Consider the following 20,054-nt stretch of genomic DNA (forward strand, 5'->3'; position numbering starts at 1 on the left):
ACAGATAAGCGGTATGAAAACCTTCCAGCTGTGTTTTCCTCTGCCGTTGTTTGTTGGTCTGTTTGACGGCGGGAGCAGAGGGCTCTGTGAGCGGGCCGCTGGCCGGACTCACAGGCTTCACCCGCAGCCACTTGCGGAGCTCCTCAACTCCGAAAATATTCAAGCACATTTTTGTTACGCCATCACTTTTCGTAAAACTGTCAATATTCGAAATCTACACAGCTGATTTCACCTCAAAACTTCTCAGAAGTGGATTTAGTGATGAAATAACGTATGAAAATAGTAAAATACAAAACTTTCTGCTGCTGGCCTCTGTCTGGCGCGCGCAATGATGGTGCAGTGAATAGTGACGATTCTCTCTGACCAATCAGTAGTCTGCTGTGTTATCGCCTCAGCTCGGTTGAAACCTCGACGGAGGTCCATCCATCGTCAGTCCCAGCTGACATCGGGCGAAAGGCAGGGTACACACTGGACAGGTCACCAGTCCATTGCAGAAATTAATTTATATTTAATAAATAAATATATTTTAGGGAAAAGGCATTTTCCACTGGGGTAAGATTTCCCCTCTATGGTGTGAAATAACTTTAATAGGTGCAAATTACAGATAAAATAAAGTACAAGTAGCTGGTTAAAAGCAAGGAGAATATAGACATATGTTGTAGAAATAAACTTGTGTTGCTTTATGTTATTAGCTTTCCTATCATTTATTTCTCAGAATTTTAAATAGATAGGTTACTAGGAACTTCCTTAACATAAAAACTTATCTTAAGGTACCCCTTAATGTAAATATACATATAGGCCTACATAAAAATTCCATATTAGCCTAGAATATACAGACTATTGCACCAATGTCGTCTTAACCTAGAAGTGTATCTATAACCACTTTTCGGAGGACTGACTAAGGCTTCAATTATATGATTCTCTGACTTGTCCAGGCGACACATAAAACTAAACATCAGTTGTCTTAAGAGTGCCTCCAAAGTTGGCACTCTAGTAGACACAAACAAATGACTAGCACTATGCCACCTAGGGACACGAAGCAGCAGCCTCATTGCATCATTATATGCTCCCTTAAGCCTCTGCATACTCTTTTTCTTATAGTTAGACCACAGCTGAGCAGTATATAGCGGTGTAATATAGGCTCTAAACAGAGAGCACTTTACATGGTCAGAACACATGGAAAACCTCCTTATAAGCACATTAGCTTGAGAATAAATAAATGTATAATAATATAACTCCCTGAAAGGGACCACTGTGCCCATAAGTACCTTAATACTTTAACAACAATTTGCTGTTATAACTTTTGTACTTTTACTTAAGTGAAATCTTGAATGTAAGACTTTTATACATTATTTGTGCTGTGTGTAACAGAGTGGTATTTCTACTTTTACTTAAGTAAAAGATATAAAATAAAAAATATTTTACCCAGTCTTTTGCTGCTAAGTGCTCAAGCTCCAGCTAGTACCTGGTGTAGGAACCTTGTCTAGCATGCAGTGGGTTTAATATCCCAGACACATGACAAACAGCTACTTCGACATGTTATTCGTCATACGGCAAATATTTTTGGTTCACTGTAACATTTGTTGAATCTCTTCTCTTAGGGCTGTGACTTTGAGGTTTCTGCAGTTGAGTTGCTGCAAGTTGTTCTGAAAAGGTGTGTCGCCTTAAATGAAAATGTACATATATGAGAAAGGCTTGATATCTTGAAAACACTCATGCTGACATATTTAGAAGCCCAGATGTCGTCAGTGAAACGTTTTTAAATGGCTGTCTCAGTGCAGTCACGAGGGAAAGAGAGTAATCTATTAAGGTTTGGGTCATACTGGTTTTTAAAACAAAGAAATAAATGTTTTACTAAAATGACTGATAATTTGATAATGTCTGCAGAGATCAGATTTAGCATTTCAAACTAACAACTTTGATTAAGACCCATGAGTTTGACCACCGTTTGACCTTTCAGTCTGCTCAGAAATTTGGCCAAAAAAAAGTTATGTTAATCAGAGACAATTATATTAGATGATCTGATTGCTGATAACTTTTGTGGTCAGTCATGAACCCTGAAGCTGAACGCCGGCCCTTCATTTGATTCACAGAAAGCTAGTTGAAGGGGGAATTCCCCAGCATAATTTCACATTTTAGTTGGAATTTAGCCAAAGTGTAATGCACCCTGCTTTGGCACCATTCTCTTAAATTACAAAAACAGACTCAGGAGTCATCTGAAACTAGCTGAAACCTTTAAGAGGCAAGTGAGCGTGGTTAACAATCTTGAGGCATTGGTCATTCTAATTCTAACACGCTGCATTTCAGCCAATACGCTCTGGGCATGGCATCAATTTCCTAAAATGAAGAGCAACAAAAACATATGCTTATTTATAACCACTGAATATGACCTGCCTCAGGAACTAACACAGACATGACTTCTTATGGCAAAAGTATTGAACTATGGACTTCCTCTCTCTTGTCATCAGTTGATGATCAGTTTGTTGTTGTTCAGTCCTAAACTGCTTTGCTGCTCTGGAAGTGTTTTTACCAGCCCGTCCTCACCAGAAAAATGGCCATATATGTTGATTATGCAGCAGCTTATTACAACCCATATTTCTGTTTTTTCTTAGGCCATGACCCGTAAGGGCAGAAGAAGTCATGTGATGTAGTATAAAGAGCAATAAAGTCTATATGAGGATTGTTGTGCGGTGGGTGGATGAGTGAAGTAAACCCCGCAATTGTGTGACTTTCATCACTTCCGTAATGTACTTATTTTAACACAAACCACAACCTTTTCCTAAACCTAACCAAACCTACACACCTGTCACTGTACTGTGTTACCTGCCAAGATGTTGTTTGGGGAACGGTCGTCTATGTTGTACTTTCCAACAGATATATGTCATGTTGGGACACTTGACAATCATGGGGAATCTAGGGAAAGAAGAAAGAGTTAACAAAAAAGTGCAATCAATACAAGATAATTGTAGGGGACAGAAGAAGAAGAGCACAGGAAGTGCTTGTTAGAGGTTAGGAGTTAGAGGTGTTATAAGAGAAAGTGTTCTTGGAGATGAGATGAGTTTTCAAGAGCTTCGCTCTTGGTGATGGCGCAGTAGATAAGACACATGCCTTAAGTATGAGAGACCTGGGTTCGAATCCACTGTGAGACAAAATGGTGTCACCCTGATGCTCCAGAGGCTGAGTAAGGTAGGGCCTGATTTTTCTTATGTTGTATAGAGCAAAGCAGCACAACCGAGAGACAGCAGCAACATGGTCTGAAAAGGACAGCTGGTCATCAATCATGGCACCCAAGTTTCTCACCACCTTGGTTGGAGTGATGGTTGAGGAGTCAATTTGTAGTTTGATGTTATGGTGGATAGATTACTTGGCTGGAATGACCAGTCCAGTCTTAGAGAGGTTTAGTTGAAGGTGGCAAGCCTTCATCCATGCAGATATGTCTGAGAGACAGTCCGTGATCCGCGCTGAGGCGCTGGGGTTGTTTGGCGGATGGATAGGTAGAGTTGTGTATCGTCTGCGTAGCAGTGGTAAGAGAAGCAGTGAGAGCAAATGATCGGCACCAGGGAGGGAGTGTAAATTGAGAAGAGAAGGGGCCCTAGCACCGAGCCTTGGGGCACCCCTGTGGAGAGGCAGTGGGAGGAAGAAAATTGGCCTTGCCACAAAACATTGTGGGAACGCCCAGAGAGGCAGGATTCGAACCACAGGAGTGCTTTTCCCAAGATGCTCATTGCTGAGAGTGCAGTGTGGAGTCGGCCAGTAACCTGCCCACCCTTCACGTGGAAGTGAAGCCCTCATCTGCTTCTCAACCATAGTACCAGTTCACTTCCCTTGTTCCTTGCCAGTTCATATCTGGTTGTTTTGTCGGTTTTTGTGGTCTAGTTTCTGTTACTGGGACATGTATCCGCCTACTTGTCTGTGTACCTACCTGTAAGCTACATCCCTAAAGAAGTCATCCTGCTGCTTCCTCTGTCTACATTTGGATCCTTTCCCTGTTGCCTAGGGATAACCATTTGTGACAACCTCTATTTGAAATGTTATTTAATTTTGATACTGTAGAGGACAAGTCTGTGTGCTGAAATCAAAATGAACTGTGATACTGACCCTCCGAAGACTCCCAACACTGTTAACCAGGGGCGGACTGGCCACCTGGCAATTCTGGCATATGCCAGAGGGGCCGGAGCATTTTGCAGAGAAACACTGAGAGAAATGATCATCCATTACAATATAAGACTCAGACAGTGGATATTTCACAAGCATGGACTAGGTAAAGCAACAGTGAACACTTTGGTGCAGGTGCAACTGGGTACAATGTTGGCTTCGGTTTCGTTTGGCTTCCTCATTAACAATTCTCCTCCTTTTTGAAAGCAAAATTGGTTAAATATGTTCTGAAAAATAGCTTGGAACAAGAATATTATTTGCACAATAAGAAAACCATCCATCCGTCCATTCATCGTCAACCGCTTATCCTGCGTACAGGGTCACACAGGGTGTGTGATCAGTTGGAGTCTCTCCCTGTTGTGTGGTCCTACACTAGGTACAGCATATTACTAGCACTGACTAGAACTTTAATATATTGAATTGCACTTAATTGCACTTCACTGCATAAATAGCACTTTAAACTGCATAATTTAATAATTTGCCCTTTACAACAGATTTACTTTAGCGACTACCTAATGATCTGTACATTGAAGTAAGATGACTGTCTTGTAAACTCAGTGTTATTGTGGTGTATTGTGTTTTTCTTTTTGTATTTTACCTCTGTAATGACCTGTCAGGGCGAAAATTTGCCTTTTGGCTAAATCTGGCATATTTACATGGATGCAAAAGCCTAAGAGTTCATTAATGTGCTCTGTCCCCTTGTAAATAAAAATAAAATAAAATGTCCTTCGGAGGCAGAAATCACAATCAATTTTATTTTGCATGATCGCTTACATCTAATTCAGCCACATAAAAATGCAACAAATTCTAATTTCTTTTGTGATTTTGAAAAAAAAAACTGTAGGTGTGACTGAGTTCTCATAAAAAAAAATAAAAGCAATCCTACTTAGTCATTGTTCTCTTCTCATGCATTGTCGTTTTAAATAATTTGAAAGTTGTTTAAGATGGTAGAAAGCCAATATAACTTGAGAGGAATATGCTTGTTCAAAAAACACAAGACAGAAAACCCAAGGGGTGAACTTAGGGAATAGTTGCACAACATACAATGCTTAAGTTTGAAAAATATTAACTATATTAAAATGATCAGGGATATAAAAAAGTTACCTATTTGTTTATTGACTTACACCTAGAAACCAGAAAAACAAAGCCGGACACCAGCCGGCTGCCTGTGGTGGATTGAGACTCTCCTCTCAGCTGACCGCCTCGCATGACCAAAGTGAACTTTGGAATGTTTTGACAGTTGGACTCTGAGATGCTGGGCAGGTCACCTGAGCTGGATAAACACTGTGTGTCACTGGCCGATAACCACTAATCTGCAAAAAGAGCTTCAGGAATGAGGAAATAAGTGCTTGTTTTCTTGTTGACATCCATCTATTTAACGGGTTTCAAAGGCCCAAAGGTCAATGAGACCCAGTAAAACACATAAATGATTATCAAGTCAATCGAGGAAAAACACACCTCTACAGTTAAGTGGTTCTATGACAACACAAGTGTGTGTGTGTGTGTGTATGTGTGTGGGTACACTCCATTCATAATGCTATCAGGACTTTATTTGAAGAGTCAATATGACTGGGTTTAATCTGTTATCATAAAAGTGAGAGATCAGAGTTTATAACAGGGCACTAAAACAATAAGTTTACAACAGAATCCTCTCTCATTTGTTTGAGGTACCATCGAGTCACTTCCTGAACATTGAATTAAACAAAGTGCAGGCTGCACACAATATACAGTAGATAATAACAATGATGTCATGCCGCCCCCATTGAAAATTGCTTATTATAACTTGAATATTGACTCTTGGACTCTTTACAACTGTAGCCCAAAATTAAAGTTGGTGAAATACACAGAATGCTAAGAAGGTGTATTTGCTATATCAACTATTAAGCACATGTAATGCAACCACAGAGCACACACAGCTTTTGTTTTTGTTACACAGAGTGTGAGAGGTTTAGTTTAGCTTTTCAAAGGAATAGTTAGGAAATACAGTAATTTGCTCCATTTGATATTAAAGTTTGATACCTCTCATGGTAAATAAGTATGACGGCCAGGAGGCTATTGGCCTATAGCCTAGTCCTTATGGTAAGATAGGCAGTAACAAGCCTGGCATAGCAATTGGCTTATGCAACAACAAGCTATACAGTTAAACAGTTGTTGATCAAGAAACAGTCACAGCATGTAACTCAAATATGTGTTAATAAGTGAGCTTTAGAGGAGTTGGTAGGTGTATTTTTAACTTTGGAGACAGCTAGGCTAGCTGTTCCCCTGTTTCCACTCTTTGAGCAAAGCTAATCACCCTATCTAACTTAACGTTACACAGACATAGGATGTTTATCAATCTTTTCATCAAACTCTCACAATGTAAAAGCAAATATGGTATTTCCCCAAACGTGTTACTTTAAAGGTACTAACTGTGAGCATAACATGCTAAATGTTAAATATTAGTTATATTCAGAGCCAGTGTTCTCTCGAATTATGCTACCTATCGAGATGTGCTACGTAGCGGTTCTGCGCATGTGCACGACCAACAAGTGTGGTCTGTTTCCACGCCCATAAATCTGTGCAAACTTGCTGTGATATACTGGTGCATGTACTCAAAAATCAGGCCGAGAGGGATGTGTTAACTCACGTTCTTTACTTAGCAACCACAGGAAGTACAACACTCACACAAGTTACAGCGCGGTCAGGAAATACAATCCCTTTATTTGTTGGCCAACGGTAACATCATTGGCATACTTTAACCACAAGGTGGCAAAAGAGACCACTCTAGTACACTCCTCCCCTCTTAGATTTGTAGTCAAAATTCTCAAATTTAAAAATAAATCTACTTCCCAGAGTGAAAATGTCTTTAACAAAATGAAACTTTAACTTCCTAATGAACCATAAATTCTCATAGCAGTCAATCTTCCCATTCCATCAACAAAGAACTTATCATACTGCATTTTAGAGATTCAGTCTCTGTGGTGGTACCCAAAATCTTTTTGGGGTACCTGCGTTTCACAGGCGGGCTTTTGTTTGTTGGTGGTACTAGGGGCACCTCCACAAGAACAGTTTGTGGAGGTGCCCCTAGTAGGTTGGTTCAGTGACAGCAATGGGTGATGTTTGGCTCACTGGCATGCTGGGCTTAGCACTTGGAACCACACAATCCATCTTTACTGATGGAACATTTTCTGCCACTGGAGAGAACAACTTGTATTTCCCAACAGTTTCTCGCCATGGCAACATGTGATTGACATGAACTGTACGCTGTCTCTGGCCCTCCTGAATAAGGTAAGGTACATCTCCCAGTCTCTTGAGAATTGTTGCCTGAATCCATTTTCCACTCCTTCCCGGAAATGTCGAATACAGACTCTCTCCTTCCACAAAACTGTGAAGAAGCAAAGCCACATCGTGGTGGCGTTTCTGTGCCGCTTGCTGGTCTTCAACACGTCTGGCAAGTACAGGTTTAAGCAAACTCAAATGAGCTGGCGTTTCAGAAACAGCTCCGCTGGAGTCCGACCAGTGACAGTGTGGGGTGTACTGCGATACATGAGCAGGAAATTTCCCATTCGGTGACTGAGTGGCAAGGAAGCCCTACCATCCGCTTCCAGCACCTCCTTCATCAAAGCTCATTTTAGGATTTGTACTGATCTCTCTGCTGCCCCATTTGATGGAGGGTGGTATCCTGGTACTGCAGTTTGCCTGATACCATTTCTCTCCAGGAACTGAGTAAACTCCTTAGACACCAGTTGCGGCCCATTATCTGATCCAGCTCCTCTGGCAGTCCATATGACGCAAACAGGTCTTGGAGGACTTCAATGGTGTTGTGAGAAGAAGTGGAGGAAAAACTTCTAACCACTTCAAGAGGCTATCTATGACCACTAAAAAGTACTGCTTGTCTTTTTCAAAATCAATGTGAATCCTCTGCCACAGTCTTTCTGGCTATCTCCAAGTGTGTAGCGGTGCTACAGCTTGGCTGACAGAACAACTTTGCACAAGTTCTTGAATGTCTCTATCACAGCCTGGCCACCAGAGGTAGCTGCAAGCGAGAGCCTTCATGTGGCAGATGGATGTTCATGATGAAGGTCGTCCAGCAATCTCTGTCGAAAAACTGTGGGTATAATGACTTGTTGGCCCCAAAGAATGCAGCATTGTTCTGCTGACAACTCCTGTCTGCGTATAAAGTAAGGCCTCAGTGCTTCGTCCTGCACAACACTAGGCCATCCATTCATGGTGTAGTTCCACACCTTGCTGAGTAAAGGATGTTTTAAGGTAGCTCTCTCAATGTCTTTTGCAAACACTGGTAGCTCGTCGACATGTGAGAAGTAGAAAATACTTCCCTCTTCTGCTGTGTTATCTTTCAAATCTTGTGGTAAAAGTGACATCGGCGTTGGCATGATCAGCTGATTTCCTGTATTCATTGTCATAGTTGTATGCCATGAGAATGAGAGCCCAGCATTGCATCCGTAGAGCTGCCAGGGTTGGAACTGCTGATTTTGGCCCAAGAATGGTCAACAGTGACTTATTATCTGTGAGGAGTGTGAATTTCCTTCCGTATAGATATCTGTGGAATTCCTTAACTCCAAAGATGATGGCAAGTTCCTCTTTTTCAATTTGGGCATACTTCCTTTCAGCTTCAGTTAGTGTCCTCGATGCAAAAGCTACAGGCCGTTCCTCACTGTTTTCCATAACATGGGAGATCACAGAACCGACTCCATAAGGAGATGCATCACATGCAATCTTCAGTGGCAGGCGCGTGTTATAATGCACTAACACCTTATTCTGTTGCAGTAATTTCTTAGCACCTTCAAATGCTTTAGCACATTCAGTAATCCAAACCCACTTACAGTCTTTCTTCAGTTCAGCTGCAACTTCTTTAGCCAGTTTCGGCCCATCAGAGCAGGTCTGTTTCCCTTATGCTCATTTTCAGGTTCAAAATCCTATTTAGGGTTGTACCAGAACAGGTTTACATGGTTTAATTTTCAAAAAACACCATATTTTTTGCCATACTGCACATTGCTGCAGCTCCTCTTTTCACCCTGTGTTAAAGGCTTCGTTTTAGCTATGGAGTGATACATCTTGTCTCTAAATGATCTTTGTTGGGAGTTGCACATGCGTAGTTTCTAGTTAAGGATTTACTAGCCAATCAGAAGCAGAGAAAGGCGGGTCAGCGAAAATACAGTAAACAGCTTCAATTTAGCTGTAGGCTACATGTTGCCGACCAGGTTGGCAACAGACTGGAGCAAGAGTTTCCGAGTGGTGAGTTATTAATCTGTAACAAAAGTATCTTTCATCCATAAAGTTTTAACTGAGCTCTGTCTCTACATCACAGTAACAACTTCATTGTCCATTGACTGCTTGGAGGGTAGCTAGTGTTTGGAAGGGAGAGGAGAGGTGTGCTGCAGCTCAGTGTTTTTCCACTGCTGTTTTTGAGGGAGTGTCTGACTACTCCCTCAGCGAGCATTATGACACATTTTTTCATTGTGACGTCACAAGAAAGGGAAGTAAAGGCAGGACTACAAACGAGCTGTTTTTCACTTTGCAAACCTAGTACATGAACAAAAAAGATATATAACTCAATAAATAAGAGGGAAAAAGCCAAAAACCATAATACCACCTCTTTAACAATGACCAGTAGTAGAGTGACTTGCTGTGTCTCATACTGTACTGGTATCATAATGTACCCTCGAATAGCAATTCTTTGACCCGAGTATGATTTCAACTTTAATTCGAAAGCTTGTTTTAAAGGGAAACAGGTGAGGTTTGCCTGGTAAAATGTGTCAGATACCACTGACACCGCTGACCCAGTATCCCGCAGCATAGTTGTGGGCTTGTCATCCAGTGCCAGACTCACTGTGTAACCTTTTTCACAGCCTAGGGTAGAGTATACAGCATACACTCCAAAAAGCTCTGCGAGATCATCTCTTCCACATGCATTCACTTCAGTGTCCACATACTGAGTTTGAGAAGTGACTTTTCCCTTTCTGCAAGCATGGGCGATGTGTCCAGTTTTGGAGCAGGCATGGCACTTTTCAGTTTTAAATCTGCAGTCATGTGCTGAGTGTTTTCCTCCACAACCATAACGTCTTTGCTGCATTCCACTGACTTGTTTTGTCCCTTTCTGGCCCTTTGGTCTGTTATTATTTTCTCGCCTGAACTGTCCTTTCTTTCCCTTTTTAGAAAAAGTATGAAAACTTGACAAGGCAATTACGTGACGAGGCTCATGGTGTCCTGAAAGCTCCATTGTATTTTTGGATGCAAGCTCCATGGAGACTGCAATGTCACAGGCCAGCGAAAAAGTCCGATCATTTTCCGCCAGCAACCTGCGCTGTGCAGCATCAGATCGCAGTCTACTGACAAATTGGTCTCTGAGGACGTCGTCCAAATATTGTCAAAAATCGCAGGTGGCTGATAACTGCCTCAAAGCCACAACATAATCCTAAACAGTTTCCCCTTCTTTTTGGTTACGTTTCTGAAAACGAAAACGTTCAGCAATCACCACGAGTGCTGGTTTATAATGCGTGGTCAGCGCTCTGGTAAGTACAGCATATTGCAATGTACTGTCGGGGACACAAGATTCTTCAGCAGCTTGTAAGTGTCCGCTCCAATCACGGAAAGAAACACGCATACCTCATCCACTGCTCCAGATATGAATCAAAATCCTCCTTAGACTCGTATTCATCCATGCGACCCGCTTGCAAGGCCATGTTAGCTCGTTCGATGATAACTGGTAACGGCACGTGCCTATGGTTTCCGTACGACCAGAGGACAGTCCCCGTTTCAATTCTTTAATATCCTTGTCGCCATTGTGATATACTGGTGCGTGTACTCAAAAATCAGGCTGAGAGGGATGCGTTAACTCACGTTCTTTACATAGCAACCACAGGAAGTACAACAACACTCACACAGGTTACAGCGCGGTCAGTAAATACAATCCCGTTATTTGTTTGCCAGTCTAGTACACTTACTGTTGGGCATGCCGTCGAGTTCAGAATACCTTATCCCTGATATCTTTAATAAATATGGCATAATATAGTATTTCAACACGCTCCTTATGTCCTTATAGCACAGATGGAGTGAGTAGTGGGGCAATATTGGAAAAGGGAACATTTTTTTCATAGTTTTGCGCTATGGTAGCATTTTTCGACAAGGCAGCATAAATCGTCAGAACATATTCTGTTCTTTAGATTATATTATAACATCATTTCAGGGGTAGCGTAGTCTGAAAGACTAATACCCACTATCAAATAATGCCACTCCATATTGCACCACTGCTGACTCCATGTGTACTGTAAGGAGATGGTGAACATGTTGAAATACTATATTATACCATCTTTATTTAAGATATCAGGGGTAGGGTATTCTGATTGAATAATAATGATTTATTGTTTTAATATTGCTGATGATCAGCCACTGTCTCGAGGGCATGCCCAACAGCAAGGTTGCACAGATTTATGGGCGTGGAAACAGACCACGCTTGTGGGTCATACGCATGCGCAGAACCGATAAGTAGCACGTCTCGATAAGTAGCATAAATCGACAGAACACAGCGGCCTTTGCGGTGGCATAGGGCCCCATGGCCAGCAGAGGACCCCTTACAGTCACTGCTTGGTAGTGGTGGGAAAAAATCACTGAAAAAAGAAACGTAAAATAATAACATACAATCATATACAGATTGCTTTATTACGCATCATAATAAGCACAGTGGTTATTTAATATAGTTCTTTATTATAATCAGCTGCCCTGATGGGTCAGCTCACTCGGACCTCCCCGTGACTCCCATAGACTGTATATAAAAAGGTGACTCCTCACCCTGTCTGACCCTGTGACGTCACTCGTTAAGCTGGGTCAGTCCGAGGCTCTGATGATGTCTGACAACAGAAGATGACAAAGACAAAGTTATGTAACAAGTTAGGCCCACGGGCTCCATTTTCCAGTGTCTGACGTCTTACATTAGCCTTAGCAATGTTAACGCCTACTTGCTAACATGCTAACAACTTTTACAAACTGCATACAATTGGTGTAGTCCAAATCCACATATGCCCAGCTTGGCCTCTACTCACTGAGGGCCAACATTAACTTACTCTCACCACCACCTTTCCAGGAGCAATTTAAAGAACATGGTTGGAAGATGCTCACAGGTGTCAGTAAACACAGCTCCTTCTGTTGGTGAATATAAACATGGTGTTAGTTAAAATGAAAAGCTTTTGCATTAAAAAAAAAATTAAGTCTAATTAATTAATTTCTTTATTTCACTGCAGCTTCATTAACCAGCTCTAATCCTGGTGCAGAACATGGTCATGTCACCCAAAAAGCTGACACTGCTGGTAAGTTATGTGTTTTAGTTAAATCTATAGAGATGCCCTGTCCTTTGCTTATAAATCAAATAAGTCAGTTTGGAAAAGCAAAGGTAAGAAGAAGCTAGGCAATGTACTGCTGTGGACAGGGCCTGTAGCAAAATGTATTTAACAACCTAAAAGAAGGCACTCCGGGGGGAAAAAAACGATCAATTCAATTGTACGGTATATATCGAATTTTTTCAGCGCCACCTTTGCATCCAGACAGCAATTTCCTTTGGAACTTCTGTATTCCTACGTATAAGTGCAACAGCAAGGAAGCGCTGAAAACATTCTAAATATAGCTTAACTGATATAGATTTTTTCTAAATGCCTGCTTTTAGGTGGGTAAAACAAATTTTGCTGCTGACCGTGTCCACAGCAGTACATTGCTTTTTCTCAACTCTGCTTCTCCAAACTAATCATGCTGACCGCCATCTACTAGAGGTAGCCTAGCCAAATATAGCCGCAAGCAGCGATTTGCGGGTTCCAAACCTTTTTTCGCATTAACAACTTCAGAATAACTTCACATGTGGTTAGATATTGTTATGAAATGATTTTTTCTAGGCAGACCTTGATGAACCCTGGGGTTATTTTGCAGAGTACATTGACCTGGACTTGAGTGATAAATTTCAAGTCAATCGGACTTATGGTGTAAGGGGCGTGGCCTTTCAAAGTTATCATTTTTAAGCCTTATTTACAGCGCCACCATGTGGCCAATTGGGTTCATATTTCTATGGAAGCACGTGCACACCATTTCCAGTTATTCCCCCAAGTTTCATATTTCTAGCTCATTCCAGCTCACGGGAATTTGAGCCAGCGCTGCAGACAACAAATAAGAATAATAATAACTAAAACAGACAAACATAGAAGGGTTCTACCGCTTTGCGGTTTGAACCCTAATTATTCACCTTTAGGAACATCCAAACTATGAACATGTCAACTGACTTAAATTACTTATTTTCTGATAATCTTCTTCATAGGTCTACCTGTGCCTACTTGGAGACCAGTACCATCGTGCTTACTACCACACCTGTCTCTCCATTTTCTACTTCTCCTGTGAATCCAGCTAACTGGTCATCAGGCCTTAATGACATGTTGATGTGATGAGCAGGGAACCAACACAGGTTGACAGAGACATTTTGACTTTTCCAAAAAGACACTCAAACAGTAAAAGTCTTTTCTATCATTACATGTTTAGATCACTCATAAAGAAGCTGGTTGACATATTCAAAGACAAATTATGCTATTAACGATTCTGTAGTTTATTTCTCTTAAACTAAACTCGTCTGTTATTAAAGATTTGAGCTTTGGTCAGTCATAATTACTTTATCAGTCTTTTTATTCAGAACTAAGTTCATCAACATGGCGCTTCATCTGGCACCAATAAGGCAAAACTTTACATTCCTAGACTAGGTGTAAAGATCAAAGAATAGCATCCATAAAACTTATCAGTTTTCGGTGTGTGATGATCCTCTTCCAACCTCATAGAACAATACTGGGTCAAAACATGTAGGCTAAACTTTGTTTTGACGGGTGGCAGTGTCATGAGGAAAGACATCAGGTTTATGTACACATTGCAATTTTCCAATTATATATATTAACTGTATGTGCGAAATCAACATTTTTGCCTGAAACTGGCACGACAGGAAAATGCTGTATCAAATATGTGGAGCCTGAAGTTTGGTGTCATTATGGTGCTGTTGAGGAGAGGTCAGGAGGTTATTAGAGACATTAGGAGTTATCATCTGGGGACCACAGATATCCAATGCACATTTAATGGCAATTGATCAAAGTGTTGGACCGATCTTTTCTTTTTGACATAATCAGTGGGTTTTGAAAGGATTTTATGATTAATTTATCAGGGAAATGTTTCAAACTGTAGAAGAACCATGTGGTCCTTCAGTGTGAGTGAACACATTTAAAAACACACATTTTCCAGATAATAGAAGTTATGTTCTTGTTCTTAGCTCCTCCAGGTGCCGAGGTGAAACTGTTTTTGCTTCAATAAAAGCCAGACTTTGTGGAACATTTCAATCAGTCACTGTGTCAAAATATATTCGCCTGAGTGTCGGTCACAGGCAATAGTGTGTAAAGCAAACACCTGCTCACACTCACTCTCAAACACACAAACAAAGATTAACATTTCTGGTACATTCACATCAGATTTTTTTTCCTTCAGTGACGTCAAAACTCTCTGGCTTAGTTGATTGGAAGTCTTGTTCATGTTAAAAAAAAAATAAAACTAAACAGGTGTGTGTGTGTGTGTGTGTGTGTGTGTGTGTGTGTGTGTGTGTGTGTGTGTGTGTGTGTGTGTGTGTGTGTGTGTGTGTTCTCTATGATGATACATCACACACACAAAAAGACAGCTGAGACCACGGCGGTTACATGAACACATTTTTATTGCAATAGCTCTATCGAAAGCAAAAAAGTTTTGATAAATATAAACACTATGCCGATGCTCAAATCGCCTCCGAGTACCCCTCCTACCCCCCTTTCCCTCTATGAGGAAAAAAGAGAGCGAAAGAAAGAGAAGGAAATAAAACAAAAACAAAATAAGGAGGGGGCACCTGCTGAGGCACCGATCATAACATGAAAAAAGCGACAACTTGAGTTTTCCTTATTTACAGAAGGAGGATTTCCATTTCAACCAGTTTTCTCTTATTTTCTAAACTATTTTTTCTTCTTTTTTTGTATATAGGACGTACATTGCTGAAAAATAATGCACATACGAAGGATACACACCTCCACAGTATTTTTTTAAAACTCTCTTTCCTGTAAAGCTAATCAACAACAGCATTCAACTCGGAAACTAAGAACACAGGTAGCAGGGTAGAGTGGGATTTGCTCCCCCACCCCCCCCACTACCGAAATTCTCCGGAAGGTTTAGGGGGAGTAAACAGGCCTGATAGCAGGGCAATGAAAATCATCTTCATCATTATGGTCGCCATCGACAGCATTTCCAACTGTACTACACAGCAGCAAATAAACTGTAATATAGTTACAAAAAATAAACATTAGGCAGAGGTTGTAACCCATTTCTTTATACAAATAACTGCAAAATGCCTATGTACTCTTAAAAAAAATACTACCCTTGTATCGCTTTGTCTTCAGAGAAACAAGGTTGCCCCAATGCAACAAAACAACCAAAAATAAGATGATTATTTTCCCTCTGTAAACTAGAATACAAAATAAACCAAAAGATTAGAGTAAAAAGGGAAATAAAAGTTTGCATAATGATGCAGTACCCTAACTCTTCTCTGCAAGGATTATATATTTTACGTAGGTCTCATTTCTTTCTCATTTCTCCCCCCCTAACAATAAAAATTCATAACAGCTGATTTTCAACTTCATTATCAGTAACATTGAGGACAGTTTTGAGGTTGAATTGTTGCCAAAATAAACACAGATTCTGTGTAAATGAATTCAGTCATGACAAAGAATTAGACGGGGTAAAATTCAACATGAAGGCAATCAGACATGAAGGACAAATATCCATTTTTGAATAATGCTTTAAATAAATTAAGGGAAATCCCCCCCCCCCCCAAAAAAAAATCCAGCTCAACCATTTTTGCCATAGCTTTGAAAACTCAAAAGCAACACGTCACTGTAGCACACAAAAAAACATTTTCCAAACATAACAAACAAAAGATGTTCTTGTTTGTCTCAGGTCACAGCAGCCTAAATATTCTTATATTCAATTCTTTGTTTGTTTAAAGGGCTCAAGGGGAAAAAGGAAAATAACTCAGATTGTTCTTATTGTACATTTAAGACACACAGGCTTAAAATCCTAACAGCATTTTATGGATTTTCACAGGGCCTGCTGCGGGGGAAGTTTAGCTTATTTATCCCAACCCTCCAGAGAGCATTTAGCGGGTAAAAAGGGGGTTTCTCCTGTTTCCTGTTACTGTACCAAACAAAAACTGTATATAAAGATGGACGACGTGTCTCCACTTCCTCCCACAGTACAAAAATGAAGCCATAATCCTGGCTGGTAATTTTTTTAACATACCATATTTATGACAACTCTTATTTGATGGACACGAGCTCTGTGTCGAGTCCTGCTCCATACTCTACTGCCGATTGGCTATCCCTGACTCCACCCTACCCCTAACCAACAGAGGCAACGAGTACGAACCACTCAGAGGCAAAGTTGTCGAAAATCTTTGCAGGGAAAGAAAATACAGCACCTGCGACATTGACTCCTTTTTATAGCATCTAATAACTAATTAAAACCAAACTCGTCAGAAAAATTGTATTTGATGTGTACTATTACTTATTAATCTTTTTCGTCCATCTTTTGAGATGTTTTGTCTACAATTTTGAGGAGCTGTCGAAGTCGTCCATCTTTATATACAGTCAACGGTACAGACAATGTTGGCATTAACCTCCACGCTTTGAGCCACACAGACAGCCTCATCACTTAAAAGGGAGATGGGATGGAGGGAAGTGGTAACGATATTTGAAATTTATTTTAAGTGGAGCGCCTAATGGGTGTGCTTGTGTCTTGGACTAGGATATGAAATGTTTTGGTGATTGCAAGAAAGTGTTATAATGTTGGTTAATGGCATAGTTCAGGATTTCTGAAGTGAGCCTGTATGAGGTACGTATGTCAGTGGCGGTCAGCATGTCCCCAGTTTGGAGAAGCAGAGTTAAGAAGAAGCTAAGCAATGTACTGCTGTGGACAGGGTCTGTAGCAAAATGTATTTAACCACCTAAAAGAAGGCACTCCGGAGGGGAAAAAAACTTATCAGTTCAATTGTACGGTATATTTAGAATATTTTCAGCGCTTACTTTGCCATCAGACAGCTATTTCCTTTGGAACATCTGTATTCCTACGCATGAGTGCAACAGCAAGGAAACGCTGAAAATATTCTAAATACAGCGTACACTTGGATCCTGTCCACAGCAGTACATTGCTTAGCTTTTTCTCAACTCTGCTTCTCCAGACTGGGGACATGCTGACTGCCATCTACTATAGGTAGCCTACACATCATACAGATTAATTTCAAAAATCCCAAACTATCCCTTTAATGAGTCAGTCTTGACATTGACAAAATACCTGACACACTCTGTGATCAGATAGGCGCATCAACGCGATTCAAACAGTAGATGAAAATGTGTTTCACTGAACATGGAGTACCAGATGTGCAGAGTTCACTGCATCTGTGCAGTTCAGAGAGCATCACGTAAGCCTTCAGTCACCACGAACTGACCTTCACTTTGAGACCAGTCCCTGCAGTCACTGGAAAACACACCACTGCTGCTCTCTAAACCAAATAATTTAAATATACCTCAGCTCAGTCCCTCCCTCCCAGTTTAGCATCCCTGCTGTGTGGGGGCCCTAAATGGACAATAATGATGCGTCCCACACAAAAGCGCGGTGAGAGTGACAAGCCTTCATCCGTCCAAACAAATTAATAAACAACAAAAAAGAATGGGCTGATAAAAAAAAAAAAGGGAAAAATCAGGAACGGGGCGAAGATAGCATCAGATGAGTGAATACTGAACAAAAAGAATGAAATTCTGTGGGCTGCGTTAGCTGTCCGTCTTTGTGTTTATGCACATTTCTCTATATGAAAACAGTCATGTGGGTAATAGTCATGGGAGACTAGCGCGGGTAGAAATGCTAAATATGGGCATATCAGTCCGTTAAAGTGTGAGAGAGAAGGGGCAGCAAGGCCCGGCTAAGACTGGGGTGGGTGTTCACGGCCTGCCCCAACTTGTGTGCGCATACATGTGGCTGTGTGTAACAGGGCAACTATGACCAACGCGCTGCACCTGGAGCTGGAGCTCAGGTTACTGGAAACCTCTTTCTGTCACCCAGAGCCAATGAAGAACACCCCGGCATGCCTATGTGTGTGTAAGTGAAATGTCATGGACGTCATCAAGAGCCGCTGACAAAGCGCAGAAACGGGGCACGCAGGAGTTAGAGTCGCCGAGGGCTGCATGATTACTCTGTGTGTCAGCATACATGCTACTGCCTACAAAGTACAGTATACGGTTCACTTGCAGAGATTTCATGAGTGTGCATTAGTCTTGTGTTTGCATCCCAGGGTCAACGTCTGTACTTTGTCCTTTTACCTTTCACAGCGTTGTGTGTGTGTGTTGTGTCTGCCACTCAACCTCGCTAACTTGAACTACGCTGCGGACCGTATGAGGTAAAACTGAAAATGTAAAAAATAAAAATGTCCTTCTTCCGTTTACCAAGTTCCTCAAGCTAACGTAACCGAGCAGCAGGGCGGTAAAACAACTTTTTCCATCCAACGGCCATAGCAGCTGAGTTTCCTCTACAAGCTCCTTCATTTATTACTAATGTCTTTTTTTAAAGGAATAGTTCGTTTTCTGTTTTATATGTAGTAGAGAAAGCCGCTGTGTTATCTTAGGTTAGCATAAAGACTTATGCTAAACAAACAGGGGAAACAGCTAGCCTAGCTCTGTCTGAAAGTGACTAAATCCACCTATCAGCAACTCTAAAGCTCACTAATTAAAATGTTATATCTCGTTTGTTTAACTTGTTGCAGAAGCCACATGTAAAAGCGACAATTCTCCATTTTACAGAGGGATGGGTGATGACAAGACTTCAGGAAATAGTCCCGCATATAACTCCTCATATATCACTTATTTCTATGGATTTAACAAACAAGACATGACATGTTAAACAGAGTTTTATAGGTGGGCTTTACAACTTTGGACAGAGCCAGGCTAGCCGTTCCCCCTGCTTCCATTCTTTATGCTAAGCTAAGCTAAGCAGCTGCTGGCAGTAGCTTTGTATTTAACAGACTGACATGAGAGGGGTATCAATCTTCTCATGTAACACAAGGGAATAGAATACATTTTTCTTAAAATGTTGAACTATTCCTTTAAACACCTCAGTTTGATTCCCTTATCAGCAAAGAGGCTCTGAGAGGAGTAAGTTTTAAGACGAATAAAACTTTCCAGCATTCGATTGGTGGCCGGTGTTCCCCGCAATGCCGAGTACCGAGTGTCATGAAAGCAAACAAAAAATGTACTGGAATATTTGTACCTATCGCAACAAATAAATAATATGTGCAACAGAATATGAGGAGAGTAATGCTGCACACTGTGACAAACTCATACTGGCACAGTACATCGTATTAGAAACTGGCCCGCAGACGCAATATTGTGTCTCTGAGATACAAACGCCACGCAAAAATGGTAATCCAAAGGGTGCTGGTACTGTGCCGTACCTCACTCAGAAAAGTATGGAAACAAGCACGGTACTTTCCACCAGCTTGTACCATGTAATCCATTCAAAAAAAAAAAAAATACATTATACAATTTTGTCCACAATGTAATAACTGTACGGTACCGTATCCAGGATGGATTATGCATGGGGTAAAAAAAGACTAATAAAAGATAAAAAATTAATATTTTAAATTCAATGTAACATATAAGTTTCTGTACCATAATGCCTTTGCTTAGTATTCTAGCCTCCCTTTATTAAAATCGTACGGAGAAGCAGAACCATCTGACAATAAGACTTTGACAGCCAAAGTTCATTGACCACTGTCTGTTGAATAACTCTGCTGACCGGGGGGAGGGGGGGGGGGGGGGGCCCACGGG

General features: G+C 41.0%; 1 protein-coding gene and 1 long non-coding RNA gene across 2 annotated transcripts in view; one reads left to right on the forward strand and one right to left on the reverse strand.

Annotated features, from left to right (window-relative positions):
- Nucleotides 1-11,843: 11,843 nt before the first annotated feature.
- The window catches only part of LOC123980085 (insulin receptor substrate 2-A), a 28,795-nt gene continuing 20,584 nt past the window's right edge, over nucleotides 11,844-20,054 (reverse strand). The window contains exons 4-5 of the transcript XR_006827369.1: nucleotides 12,216-12,294; nucleotides 11,844-12,002 (exon numbers count right to left, since the gene is read on the reverse strand). The gene's annotated coding sequence lies outside the window, so the exon portion shown is untranslated. The remainder of the gene's footprint in view (nucleotides 12,003-12,215; nucleotides 12,295-20,054) is intronic.
- Nucleotides 12,414-13,791, forward strand: LOC123980086. The gene is made up of 2 exons (XR_006827370.1): nucleotides 12,414-12,458; nucleotides 13,451-13,791. It is a non-coding gene; the product is annotated as an uncharacterized LOC123980086 (long non-coding RNA).

This window comes from Micropterus dolomieu, linkage group LG12 (assembly GCF_021292245.1).
Source record: "Micropterus dolomieu isolate WLL.071019.BEF.003 ecotype Adirondacks linkage group LG12, ASM2129224v1, whole genome shotgun sequence".
Classification (NCBI taxonomy): domain Eukaryota; kingdom Metazoa; phylum Chordata; class Actinopteri; order Centrarchiformes; family Centrarchidae; genus Micropterus; species Micropterus dolomieu.